Source organism: Bos mutus, chromosome 5, assembly GCF_027580195.1.
Source record: "Bos mutus isolate GX-2022 chromosome 5, NWIPB_WYAK_1.1, whole genome shotgun sequence".
NCBI lineage: Eukaryota > Metazoa > Chordata > Mammalia > Artiodactyla > Bovidae > Bos > Bos mutus.
The window spans coordinates 45,988,527-46,002,325 of NC_091621.1; the positions used below are offsets into that span (position 1 = coordinate 45,988,527).

At 39.6% G+C, this 13,799-nt stretch overlaps 1 protein-coding gene across 5 annotated transcripts in view; it reads right to left on the minus strand.

The window, feature by feature from the left end:
• Nucleotides 1-8,340, minus strand: part of LOC102278457 (cyclic AMP-dependent transcription factor ATF-7) — a 98,956-nt gene extending 90,616 nt beyond the window's left edge. For 2 of the 5 annotated variants that reach the window (XR_011464244.1, XM_070370868.1), the window contains exon 1: nt 7,861-8,138. The gene's annotated coding sequence lies outside the window, so the exon portion shown is untranslated. Of the gene's footprint in view, nt 1-7,860; nt 8,139-8,192 lie in introns of those variants that run through there. The other 3 variants (XM_005902112.2, XM_070370869.1, XM_070370870.1) reach the window with 3 other exon arrangements.
• Nucleotides 8,341-13,799: the final 5,459 nt, after the last annotated feature.

Consider the following 13,799-nt stretch of genomic DNA (forward strand, 5'->3'; position numbering starts at 1 on the left):
TGTTCTCACACATCCCAAAGAAGATATAAAAATGGACACCATATCTTTTTGTAATACCTGAAAGTTGTATGGTAACTTGCATATTGTATGACTACTTTCAACTGAATAGCACATTTCCAAGTTTACACACAAGCGTTTCTTATATAAATGAATGTCCAGAAACATGACTTTGAAGGACTACAGTTTCTTGGAGCATTATTTTTGTCTAGGAAAATTAAATAATATTTATGGCTTTAACAATAAGTATGTTTTATCATAATAATTTTTAAACTCATAAACCAGTTACAGTATACATCAAGGATTGGCAAACTCCAGCCCATAGGCCAAACCCAGCCTGCCACTTGGTCTTTTTTGGTCCACAAGCTATGAGTGGTTTTTACACTTTTAAATGGCTGAAAAAAAAACAAAGGAAGAAAATTTTGTGACGTGAAAATTTTATGAAATTCAAATTTTAGTGTCCATAAATAGTTTTATGAGAACACAGCCATGCTTATTCTCTGCATGTTGTCCCTGGCTAGCTACTTTTGTGCTGCAATGGCAGAGTTGTAGTTATAACAGAGACCTCATGACTTCAAAGCCTAACATATTTACCAAGAGGCCTTAGTTTGCAAACTTTTGGTATTATGATAACTATTATTAATTAAAATACAAGGTTAAGATATCCCAAATATGACAAATGTCAGAGTGCTTAATAATAAGGACTTATATTAGGACTATTCAAGTACCAATTTTTTTATTTGACTTCTTAAAATTTAGAAAATAGATTTTCTTAAAATATGATTAAGCTATCTCCAGGATTCTCAATCTTTAGCATATTCATGTAGACACAGTGTAAAAATACAGATCCCCAGACCTCCTCCTGGATTCTCTTGGCTTTGGTGCCCAAAAATCGACACTAAAAAACACCCTGGGTAATTCGGATGCATGTGGTCAGTAACCCACCCTTTGAGAAGCATTAAGATGGTTGGATATTCCTCCTACATGATAAACAGCTGTATTTTTCAAGTGTGGTTCTCAAAGAGGGCCTCAGGGATCCTTACAGGTCCTTGAGACCCTCCAGAGGGTTCATGGGTATTCAGAACATACATGGGCAAAAGACCTGTTAAGAGGCAACATAAGTCTGGGTGTTAAAAGTTCACAGATGTGGTATCAGATTCTATACAACAGCCTACTTTTAAGAAGCTATCACTTTTCAGATTTTGATGTAGTTATCAAAGAAGAAAGATTACCAACAGTTATCTGAAAAGAATCTTTTCTTTTCCTATTACATATCTGTGTAAGCACAGGTTTTCTTCAGATACTTCAACCAAACAACATATTGTTAACAGATTAAATGCAGAAACAGATACGAGAATACGGATGTTTTCTATCAGCCAGACATTTGATGTTCTTCTCCCCAACTTTTTAAAACTATAGATACATTTATACTGTTATTTTAAAATAAGTATATGAAATATTTTAAAATTTTCTCCATTTTAATTTCTAATATGGTAAATACAAGTAGATACAATAAGCAAAAGCTCTTTGGAGTCCTCTTTAAGAGTGTAGAGGGGTGGGTACTAAGACCAAAAGCAGTTTGAGACCCACAGTTTGAGAAATAAACAGTAGAGTGCCCTGAACTGATCAAAGAGAAGGTTAAAATTAATTTCTGGATTTCAGGCTCAGACATGCAGCGACAGGTTTCAAAGAAAGGAGCCAGTTTAAATAGACCAAATAGTTTTGTAGCAAATGACTGAAAACAGATGGGAGTGAGAATTAGGCTGAATCATAAGTTAGGCAACACATGGTCAAAGCTTAGAAGCTGTATGGAAGTAGCTTCATACAGGCAATTACTAGACTAGAACTTTTTAAAAGCCTCTCCAGGCTTTTGGAGGATTCAAGGAACTATTCTGAGCTATTCTCAGGAAGGTTAATAAAGCAAAAACAAAGAAGAAATAACTTGCTAAAGTGATAGCAAGGAAGCAGAGTTAGAAACAACTAGAGAACATTATACCTATCTATGCTTGGTCTCAATAAGATTTTAGAAGTAAAAAAATTCCTGGAAACTGATAGGCTGTCAAAAATCTGGTGTTGTGTTTTGTTTTTTTTCCTACTCATTTTCAGGTAAAGTGTGTTCCCTGAAACAACAAAGCAATAGCAATCAAAGGGCCAACACTGATCTTTGAGGATAAATTTTAAATCTTCATGGACTTAAACAGGCTGCAAACAACAACAAACCTGATAGACTTTAATATTAAACCCGAGTATGAGTTTGGTCCCAGATGGGAAATAGCTATAATATCCCACAATGATAATCATGGAGACCCTCAAAAGTTCTCAAGAAAAAAATTTATTTTCTAATACTGTCCACATACTGGCAACACAGTGACCTATCTAGGGTATTGCAATGTTCAATGACTTTCAGAAGTCCCTAACATAGGTATGTAAAATATTAGCAAACTACTGCTTGACCAAAACTTAAAAAAAATTAAATGGTGCTATGAAAGACATACCAGTACCAGAAATACCAGAAAAATTATGTTAAATCCTAGTTTTATTTAAGTTTGATAAAGCTTAAATAAACATTACTGGCAAGAAACTTGGTGACAACACAAATCATTTATAGCAATCGTGTTATATTCAATAAATCATCCTGTTTTTATAATAAAGGCAAGCATATTCCTATTTCAAAAAGAATGGTTATATTCTATTTTTTAATCTGAAAAAGTGACATTTATCTTACCTGGTAAATTTTAAGCCCCAAATAAAACTGACCAATTTAGAACATAAATCTCTGTTAGGTCAGAAAGAAGCACCATACTAGATAAGAAGATACTAGTAAATAACTTCACTCAAAGAAAACAAGTTGGGTTTTGTGAGGAGATGAGACTATGGCAGAACAAAACTATTCCCAGGGAAGCCCAAGACATAAACTCACAAAGTAACTTCTCAAGCTAAATCTTGGCTCTTGTTAGACTTTCACAAATTGATATTTATTAAGGATAAATGCAGTACTGAATTAGAGAAACTTTTGGCACAGTCAGGTTTCAAATACATGAAAACATTTAGGATTAAATTCACCAAAAGATGAGACGCTAACAAAGTTGTGAGTTTGTAATGAGTTTTGTTTTCCCTCATGACACTACTGTAGTAGCTCACCTTTGGTTTATTTATTATTTTTTTTTTATAGCGACTTTATTTATTTTATTATTTTTTAATTTTATTTTATTTTTAAACTTTACATAATTGTATTAGTTTTGCCAAATATCAAAATGAATCCGTGGTTTAGTTGGGAATCTTTCCTAGATGTCTGCTTCAAAAGTTTTAAAAACTGAGTAGTAAATTTGTCTTTTCATAAAACCTCTCCTGAATTTTAACATTCATCCTTCCTCTCCAAGGAAGCCAAGGAGTTTATGTTTACTTTCAAAGCTGAACTGAAATTTGCTTCACTGTATACAGGCAGTGAATATATTATTCAGATTTTTTTTTCCCTTAAGTTTCTCAACAAAAGGACAAACAAGAGAACCAAAGGAAACAAAATACTATGATTTAACAGAAGAAAAAAAAACAAAACCAACCACATTCTTTCAACACAGTGTCCACCAGGGAAATTCTAAAGAGAAAATGTCATGATAAAATACTTTAAGACATAAAATGACTCCAATGCAAAATATTTGTTGTTGATGACTTTTGTTCTGCTTTTAGCTCACAGGAATTATTATTTCTTGTCATTTATGTTCCTTGCTTTTTGTTTATCCATTCCCACTGGGTCAGTAGAACCATTTCAATTTCATTTTCTTTACATTCTATTTTTCTTCTTGATTCTTAAATAGTAAGTTCCTTGATCTGAGCCTCTACTTATGAATTTTGGGGCTGGAAAGGACTTTGAGGGGTCATCAAGTCCGTATTTCTGCTTTCTAGGAAAATTCATAATTACAATCTTAGATGGATGAGAATGTTATCAGAAGAAAATGTATTCTGTCCCTACAGCGTGCTCCTTCATTCCACACAAACATTTCCATACAGAATGTGCAATTTGCTAAAAATGAAAGTAAAAATTAAAACCCCAAAAGAGGAAGATGCTTTAAAATTGCATTTATCAGCTAAAATTGCTCAAACATAAATTGAACTATCAGGCTAAAATTAACACACAGTAAAGTTGTTGGCTGCCAACATAAAGTCTTCAGTCCCTAGAGATGTCTTCTGATGTTTTATCTCATTTGTAAGCACCATTTTCCCTACAGAACAGAGCAAGACAAATTTAGACCACCACACTAATAAACTATAATTTAAATATGTATTTACATATATGGGCTTCCCTTGGTGGTAAAGAATCCACCTGCAATGTAGGAAACAACAGGTTCGATTCCTAGGTCAGAAGATTCTCTGGAGAAGGAAATGACAACCCACTCCAGTATTCTTGCCTGGGAATCCCATGGACAGAGAAGCCTGGTGGGCTACGGTCCGTGCGGGTTGCAAAAGAGTTGGACACGACTTAGCAACTAAACAACAATATACATATATATGTGTACATTTTTTCTTCACAAGTGCTATAGTTTATTTCAAACATAAAACATAGAGATAAATGCAAATTCAACTGAAATTTAAAAATTAATTATATAAATTAACTGGATCTTAGCTTTAAGAACAGAGGTACTGGAACTTCCCTGGTAGTCCAGTGGCTAACACTCCTCACTCCCAAAGCAGGGGGCCTGGGTTTGATCCCTGGTCAGGGAACTAGATCCCACATGATGCAACTAAGAGCTCACACAACTAAGACCCTACCCAGCCAAATAAATAAAATCAATGTTGTGTTTTTTTTTTTTTTAACTATTCAGTCCAGTGAAAAAAGAAGCCCTACTTGCCCCTGTACTTTGTATTGATCAGATTATATCAAATGTTATATTCAGATCTAAATAAGAAATTCTAAAAACTCAAGCAGGTTGACAAGGAGGCTGAACTTTATTAAAAATGTAACTTAAGGAATGGTTGAAAGAATATGGGATATTTACCCCAGTAAGAGAGAAGTTTTAACAGGACATAACTGTCATCAAACATTTGAAGGGCTACGTGTTGACAAGGAATTAGGTTTATCTATTGCAGCTTCAGACGGCAGGAGTAAAGAGCACCACAAGGTAAAGAATGCTCTAAAAGTAGAGCTCCAATAATGGAGCGGGGTATCTATGAAGTAGGGATCGCTCCCTCACAGCATTCAAAAGTTAAAAGACCATCCACCGAACATTCCAAAACGATGTATTTCCACATTTCAAGAATATACTTGATCCTAAAAATAGGCCTGCTAGGGGAAGGCAACATTCAAAAATGAGAAAATTAAAAATCATTTTGTCATGTTTCTAGAAATGGAAGACTTTCTCCCATGAACTCTACAATCATAGTACCACAATCAGAGAAACCAACAACGAAAGAAATACTGTTTTTCTTTTTAAATGAATCCTGCATTTGTTTTTCTCAAAGAAACAACATACGCACCTTAACTTTCGTACCTTTATCAAGGGATAAGGGACAGTTGTATGCCAGCCTGCCAACTAGTTTCAAAAAGAGAGCTGTTTTTATTAGACATTTATATGGCAATGCTATTTGCTCCACCTAAAACTTCCTTTCAAAAAGGTTCCTCCTCATCAGACATGGATAGGAGGCTACTGTATCACTGACTCCCTCCTACTGCAGCCTAGGAAAAACGCACTCTTGACGTGTACAAAACAGTAACTTGTGAGAATTTCAGAGCAGCTGTGTTCAGGCAGAGCCAGGGACTTAAAGCAGCAGTTTGAGCGCTGGTTGAAAAAAACAAATTTAATTCTGAACTGGAAGTGGGAAAGGAAAGGAGATGAAAGAGGGAGAGGAAAGGGACAGGGAAGAGAAAGGAGATATACAACGGTATTTATTAACATTTTAAAGCCATGGTAAGCAAAAATGCTTAAAAGTTACAACACTGAAACTATCACAGGTTGTACCCTTTGATCGACAAGTTTAAAGATGAGCAGTGTTTATTATACTCTAGCCTTCTGCTAGGTGGTAACACTAATGAGACAGTGCTCAAGTCAAAGCCATCACAAATTATAGGATGGAAGAATAAAACAAGGAACTTTGCTCTCATTGGAAATTTCTTTGTGCTACTGCCAGGCAAACTGTGAAAATGTCCAAATATCCAATAGCAATGCTCTGAATGTGAAATACTGGAACCCAATTAAGTAATTAATGCTGTAAGGACAGTAATTAATTAGTCTCAATGTGCTGCAGGGGTAAGTTCCTGGCCAGGAGGATAAATGGTTGTTGAAAACCAAAGGTTAGTACAAAGCAACATACTCTGGTTTCTCTTCATATAACACCGTTACTGGTATTTCAGATGTCATTTTGCTTCCAAAAGTAAAAGAAGGAATGTAAAAGACAAATCTGTGCAACAGCAAAGAAGTTATTAATTGACTGTACTAGCTCGTTATTAAATAATAAACAAATATCAAACAAAGGGCAAAGACTTGTCCCTTTTTTGTACAGAATTAAGAACTGGTAAGACTACTTAGTATAGCTGCCAGACTTTTCTTTAGCTTCTTTTATTACTGACATGTTACATTTCGCAATAGTCTCCACTTACCTTATATCCTCCATGTTTAAGTACAAACTGTGTTTGATTTCCCCAACCCTTGCCCCTAAGATATTATGACATATCTGTAGCTTTCTGATCTGAACACAAAAGAAGAAACTGAAAATTTTTCACTTTCCTGAAATACGTGTCCATTTTATTTACACCACTTAAAAAAAAACATAAGCTAGCTAAAACGAACTGCAACCATCCATTTGGCAACTCAAGTGGGAAAGAAACAATTAACAAAACAAACTTCAGTATAGTACATTTTTCTGTGCTTAGAATACCTATAAAGACTGATGTCTCTGCAAGAATTACTTACACTAATGCAAAGTTTTTAAACATAGGAATCAAGTGAGCTTGTGGAGAAAACTCTGCGTACCCCCACAAAACTACACTTATTATGACACAACCCTCAGAGGTACTAAAACACTCTCTGGTAAGTAGAAAACAAACTTTTAGAGTCAGGAAAGTAGCAACGCGGGAATCTGGGTAGGAGGTGCCCTGGGCAGTAAACACCCCAGTCAGAGAACATAACAAGCAATTCAGAGCAACATATAACTCCCGATGGGGCTTTGACTTGGCCACCGAAGTCCCAATCCCCCATCCCTGAGCTGAGGAACAGATGAAGTCGGCAAGAGGAAGAGACGGAGAAAGGAAATCAGAGTAGAAGTGATGAAAGTGTTCTATTTTTCTCTTTACCACTATCCCAGCTTTCTTGCAGGCTGGTTACCAGACTGGATGCCATATTCATCAAAAGCTCTAAAATCACTTCTCAGACTTCTGATACCTAAGCTAAACACCTGTCCATATCAGCCGTCTCCCAACCAAATACCTCTCCTACCCTTCTGGATTCCCCCATACTCTACCCAAAGTGATGCCTTTTGGCCACTACACCCACCCCTATTAAATCTTCCTGAACTCATCCACTTAATTTTCTTCATATCCATACTTTTTCTCTGATATCTTGTCCCTGATAGGTTTTCTTATAATTCAATAGAAATGCCACACTCTCACTTCCACTTACTCCTTCCTATCTTCCCAGCAAAACCAAATGCTATGTTTTCACCTACTCAACCCTACCTCCTGCCTATTACCCCTAACTCTTCCAATGCCAAGCCTCTAACCCCACTCTTTGGAGAAGTCCAGCGTCTTCAATCAGTTTAGTACCCTTCCCCTTTCTCCCATTCCACCCCATTCCAGGCTCCACTAGACTTCCATTCCCTCAGGATTCAACTCCCCTCTTCTTGCCACGCCCTGTGCCCCCCGGGGCTACTTACCCCAAGTTCTCCCCACACTTCAGGCCTCTGGCCCCGCCTTCCCCCCCAAAGGAAGGAGGCGGGAGGAGGGAGAGAAGAGGGGCGTCACTCCGCAAGGTAAAGATGACCTCTTATTAGTATTTGTGGCCGCCAATCGTAGCTTCCTTCTTTCTTATTGGTCGGCGTTAGTCCATGCCCCACCCTCTTCCTCAGACAGGGCCCGGCCACCGCCTCAGCGCCCCCGTCCAACACATACTGGGAGGGGAGCCCCCGGTCTGGGACGCTGGGATTGACCAGAGTTGACGGGGAGACGCCCGTCAGGTCATGGACTAGTTAATGTTAACAGGACTCACCCTCTGGTAGCTCCGTCGCCTCCCGCCCGCCCGCGATCGGTCCCACAATCTATCTCCAGCTCCTTCTTTCCCCCCTCAGCGGAGCAGATACTTTTCTCTCGTCCGGCCAGGCGCTCTCACTTCTCGCGAGACGTAGAGAGGGGTTGGAGGAAGGGCGAGATCCGCCGAGCCAGGTCGGAAAGAAGCCGAGGGGCCGGGCTCCGGAAAAAGAAGGGGCGCGACTTTCGGTGGGCAGGGCTAGGGAGGAAGGCTGAGCGAGTTCCCTAGGCGCTGGTCACACGTGTTCGACTGCAGAGTGTAAGGGGAGAAAAATAAAAAGAAGGAAAGGGAATGCTTACAGGTGCCTGTAGTAATGGAGATCCAAAGTATTCTCATACTAGAGAATTAGATTATTACAAAAGAGCACACTTTAAAAACAAGACAAGGTTATATACCTCAATAAAGCTGTTTTGGTTTTTTTTTTTCTTTTTTTTTTAAGAACGGGGGAAGGGAATTCCCTGGCCTACCAGTAGTGAGGACTCCGCGCTTCCACTGCAGGGGCCACGGGTTCCAACCCTTGGGGATGGAACAAAGATCCTGCAAACCCTGTGGGACGGCCAAAAAAAAAAAAATTTTTTTTAAATCGTTTTAAAGGGGGGGAAAAACCGAGACAGCTACACAAGGTGATTCAGTGTGCCAAACAGTCGAGTAGTTGCATTTTCTTCTTGGCACTTAGAATAGCATCACTGTAGCCGTAGTCTCTGCTCTCTCTTTGTGTGTATGGGGGTAAGGGGTTGCTGTATATGGAGGTGGAGAGTTCTATCATTTTCTTTTGAGTATCTTTACAGTGGGGCCACCAATCCCATTTTACTCAGAGTTGTAATAATCAAATGAGATAAGCTATATGAAACTTGTTTGGTATTAAAAGGCACTATACTTATTACACAGAAAGTATTTTAACAAATTCTTAGAACATACTGTGTACAAAGAACTAGGTGTGGGGAAGAAGAGTAGACAGACCAGGTCCCTACTCTGGTAGAATTTACAGTTTTAGCAGGGAGGCGGTTGTTGATTAGTCACTAAGTCACATCTGACTTTGCGACCACATGGACTGTAGCCCTCCAGGCTCTAATGTCCATGGAATTTCCCAGGCAAGAATACTGGGGTGGATTGCCATTTCCTTCTCCAGGGCATCTTCCCCACCCAGGGTTAGAACCCATGAATTCTTTACCATGAGCCACCTGGGAAGCCCTTCCATGGGGAGCGGGAGACAGTTAATAAACATAAATATTTCAGTTAGTGAAGAATGCTTTCAGGTAATGAGACAGAAAGTGACCAAGAGTAGGAAAGCAACTTTACTTCTGCATTGAGAGACCTCACTGAAGAAGTAATCTTTGTATTGAGTTGAACAATGAGGAGACAGCTGTGGGAAGATTTTGGGTGAAACATCAAATGTAAAGGCTGTATTTAAAATTTTCTCATGTTGTTACCAAGGTGGTAAATTTTATATTATGCAGTTTTTTTGTTGTGTTTTTTTTTAACCACAACTTAACAACAACAACAAAAAAAACTTTAAAAATGTTATGTAATTATAAAGAGGGTTAACTCAAAATATTACCTATGGAATCTATTTTCTCTCAGGTAACTTCCTTTTGCGGCTTTATATTACTCAAATTTCTGAACTTCCTGCATAGGATCTCATTTATCTTCCTAGCCTCTGAAAGGTAGACAGAATCCAGGTGACTTCTCCCTATTGTACAATTATGCTCATTTTACATGCTAGCAATGTAATGCTCAAAATCCTTCAAGCTAGACTTCAACAGTAAGTGAACCGAGAACTTCCAGATGTACAAGCTGGATTTAGAAAAGGAAGAGGAACCAGAGATCATATTGCCAACAACCATTGGATCGTAGAAAAAGCAAGGGAATTCCAGAAAAACATCTATTTCTGCTTCATTGACTATGCTAAAGCCTAACTATGTGGATCACAACAAATTGTGGAAAATTCTTAAAGAGATGGGAATACCAGACCACTTGACCTTCCTCCTGAGAAACCTGTAGGCAGGTCAGGAAGCAATAGTTAGAACTGGACATGGAACAATGGATTGGTTCAAAATTGGGACAGAAGTACATCAAGACTGTATATTATCACCTGGCTTATTTAACATCTATGTGGTGTACATCATGCTGAAATGCCAGGTTGAATGAATCACAAGTTGGAATCAAGATTGCCAGGAGAAATATCAGTAACCTCAGATAAGCAGATGATACCACTCTAATGGCAGAAAGTGAAGAGGAACTAAAGAGCCTCTTAATGAAGGTGAAAGAGGAGAGTGAAAAAGCTGGCTTAAAACCGAACATTCAGAAAACTAAGATCATGGCATCCAGTCCCATCACTTCATGGCAAATAGATGGGGAAAAAATGGGAACAGTGGCAGATTTTATTTTCTTAGGCTCTGAAATCACTGTGGATGGTGACTACAGTCATGAAATTAAAAGATGCTCCTTGGAAGAAAAGTTATGACAAACCTAGACAGCATATTAAAAAGCAGAAACATCACCTTGCTGACAAAGGTCCGTAAAGTCAAAGCTATGGTTTTTCCAGCAGTCATGTATGGATGTGAGAGTTGGACCATAAAGAAGGCTGAAATCACGATGGTGTGATCACTGACCTAGAGCCAGACATCCTGGAATGTGAAGTCAAGTGGGCCTTAGAAAGCATCACTACGAACAAAGCTAGTGGAGGTGATGGAATTCCAGTGGAGCTATTTCAAATCCTGAAAGATGATGCTGTGAAAGTGCTGCACTCAATATGCCAGCAAATTTGGAAAACTCAGCAGTGGCCACAGGACTGGAAAAGGTCAGTTTTCATTCCAATCCCAAAGAAAGGCAATGCCAAAGAATGCTCAAACTACTGCACAATTGCACTCATCTCACAAGAAGGCAATGGCACCCCACTCCAGTACTCTTGCCTGGAAAATCCCACGGACGGCAGAGCCTGGTAGGCTGCAGTCCATGGGGTTGCTAAGAGTCAGACACGACTGAGCGACTTCCCTTTCACTTTTCATTTTCATGCATTGGAGAAGGAAATGGCAACCCACTCCAGTGTTCTTGCCTGGAGAATCCCAGGGACGCGAGAGCCTGGTGGGCTTCCGTCTATGGGGTCGCATAGAGTCGGACACGACTGAAGCGACTTAGCAGCAGCAGCAGCACGTGCTAGTAAAGTAATGCTCAAAATTCTCCAAGCCAGGCTTCAGCAATACATGAACCGTGAACTGCCTGATGTTCAAGCTGGTTTTAGAAAAGGCAGAGGAACCAGAGATCAAATTGCCAACATCCGCTGGATCATCAAAAAAGCAAGAGAGTTCCAGAAAGACATCTATTTCTGCTTCATTGACTATGCCAAAGCCTTTGACTGTGTGGATCACAACAAACTTTGGAAAATTCTGAAAGAGATGGGAATACCAGACCACCTGATCTGCCTCTTGAGAAATTTGTATGCAGGTCAGGAAGCAACAGTTAGAACTGGACATGGAACAACAGACTGGTTCCAAATAGGAAAAGGAGTACGTCAAGGCTGTATATTATCACCCTGTTTATTTAACTTATATGCAGAGTACATCATGAGAAACACTGGACTGGAAGAAACACAAGCTGGAATCAAGATTGCTGGGAGAATTATCAATAACCTCAGATATGCAGATGACACCACCCTTATGGCAGAAAGTGAAGAGGAACTAAAAAGCCTCTTGATGAAGGTGAAAGTGGAGAGTGAAAAAGTTGGCTTAAAGCTCAACATTCAGAAAACGAAGATCATGGCATCCGGTCCCATCACTTCATGGGAAATAGATGGGGAAACAGTGGAAGCAGTATCAGACTTTATTTTTCTGGGCTCCAAAATCACTGCAGATGGTGACTGCAGCCATGAAATTAAAAGACGCTTACTCCTTGGAAGGAAAGTTATGACCAACCTAAATAGCATATTAAAAAGCAGAGACATTACTTTCCAACAAAGGTCCGTCTAGTCAAGGCTATGGTTTTTCCTGGGATCATGTATGGATGTGAGAGTTGGACTGTGAAGAAGGCTGAGCGCCGAAGAATTGATGCTTTTGAACTGTGGTGTTGGAGAAGACTCTTGAGAGTCCCTTGGACTGCAAGGAGATCCAACCAGTCCATTCTGAAGGAGATCAGCCCTGGGATTTCTTTGGAGGGAATGATGCTGAAGCTGAAACTCCAGTACTTGGGACACCTCATGTGAAGAGTTGACTCATTGGAAAAGACTCTGATGCTGGGAGGGCTTGGGGGCAGGAGGAGAAGGGGACGCCAGAGGATGAGATGGCTGGATGGCATCACTGACTCGATGGACGTGAGTCTGAGTGAACTCCAGGAGTTGGTGATGGACAGGGAGGCCTGGCGTGCTGCGATTCATGGGGTCACAAAGAGTCGGACATGACTGAGCAACTGAAATGAACTGAACTGAACTGAACTGAATTGAGCTGCTAGGGAAGACTCTTGAGAGTCCGTTAGACTGCAAAGAGATCAAACCAGTCAATCCTAAAGGAAATAAACCCTGAATATCAGTCATTGGAAGGACTGATGCTGAAGCTCCAATATTGTGGCCACCTGATGTGAAGAGCTGACTCATTGGAAAAGACCTTGACACTGGGAAAGATTGAAGGCAGGAGGAGAAGGGGGTAACAGAGGATGAGATGGTTGGGTGGCTTCACCGACTCAGTGGACATGAATTTGGGCAAACTCTAGGAAATAATGAAAGGCAGGGAAGCCTGGTGTGCTGCAGTCCATGGGATCGCAAAGAGTCAGACATGACTTAGCAACTGAACAGACAAACAAAGGTGAAATAGGAAAGTGCAGTCGCTTGTGTTTGTGTGAAGTGAGAAAAGTTGAGAGTAGTCTTGGCTCCAATCTGTTGTTGTTTAGTCGCTAAGTTATGTCCAAGTCTTTTGCAACTCCATGGACTATATAGCCCACCAGGCTTCTCTGTCGATGGGATTTCCTAGGCAAGAATACTGGAGTAGATTGCCATTTCCTTCTCCAGGGGATCTTCCTGACCTAGGGATTGAACCTGAATCTCCTTCATTGGCAGGTGGATTCTTTGCTACTGAGCCACCAGGGAAGCTCTGACTTTCAATCTACTCTCTCCTAAAACAATTCCTACTTAAAGGAATGCAATGATAGAAACAGACCCTCAATGTATGTGGAAGATTTGTGTATAACAGAGGTGGCATTACAAATCAGAGAAGAAGGGATTCCACAAGTTATGCTAGGCCAACTGATTATTACTCTACACATACAAAATAATATAATAGCCAATGTTTATAGATCTTACTATGTTCCAGGCACCATTCTATGTGTATTACATGTATTCATTTTTCTCCAAATGTATATCTCCAATCCATATATCTCCCCTGAATTACAGACTAATATTTCCAACTGCCTACTTAACAGATTGACTTGGATGTCTAAGTTTGGTATTTCAAACTTATCATGTGCCAAACAAAGTCTTCCTTTCTCTCCCACATGGGCCCCTTCCCTAGTCTTCCCTGTCTTAGTAAAAGTTACCATTCCCGTTGTATATTTTTATTGTGATAAAATTCATATACCATAAAA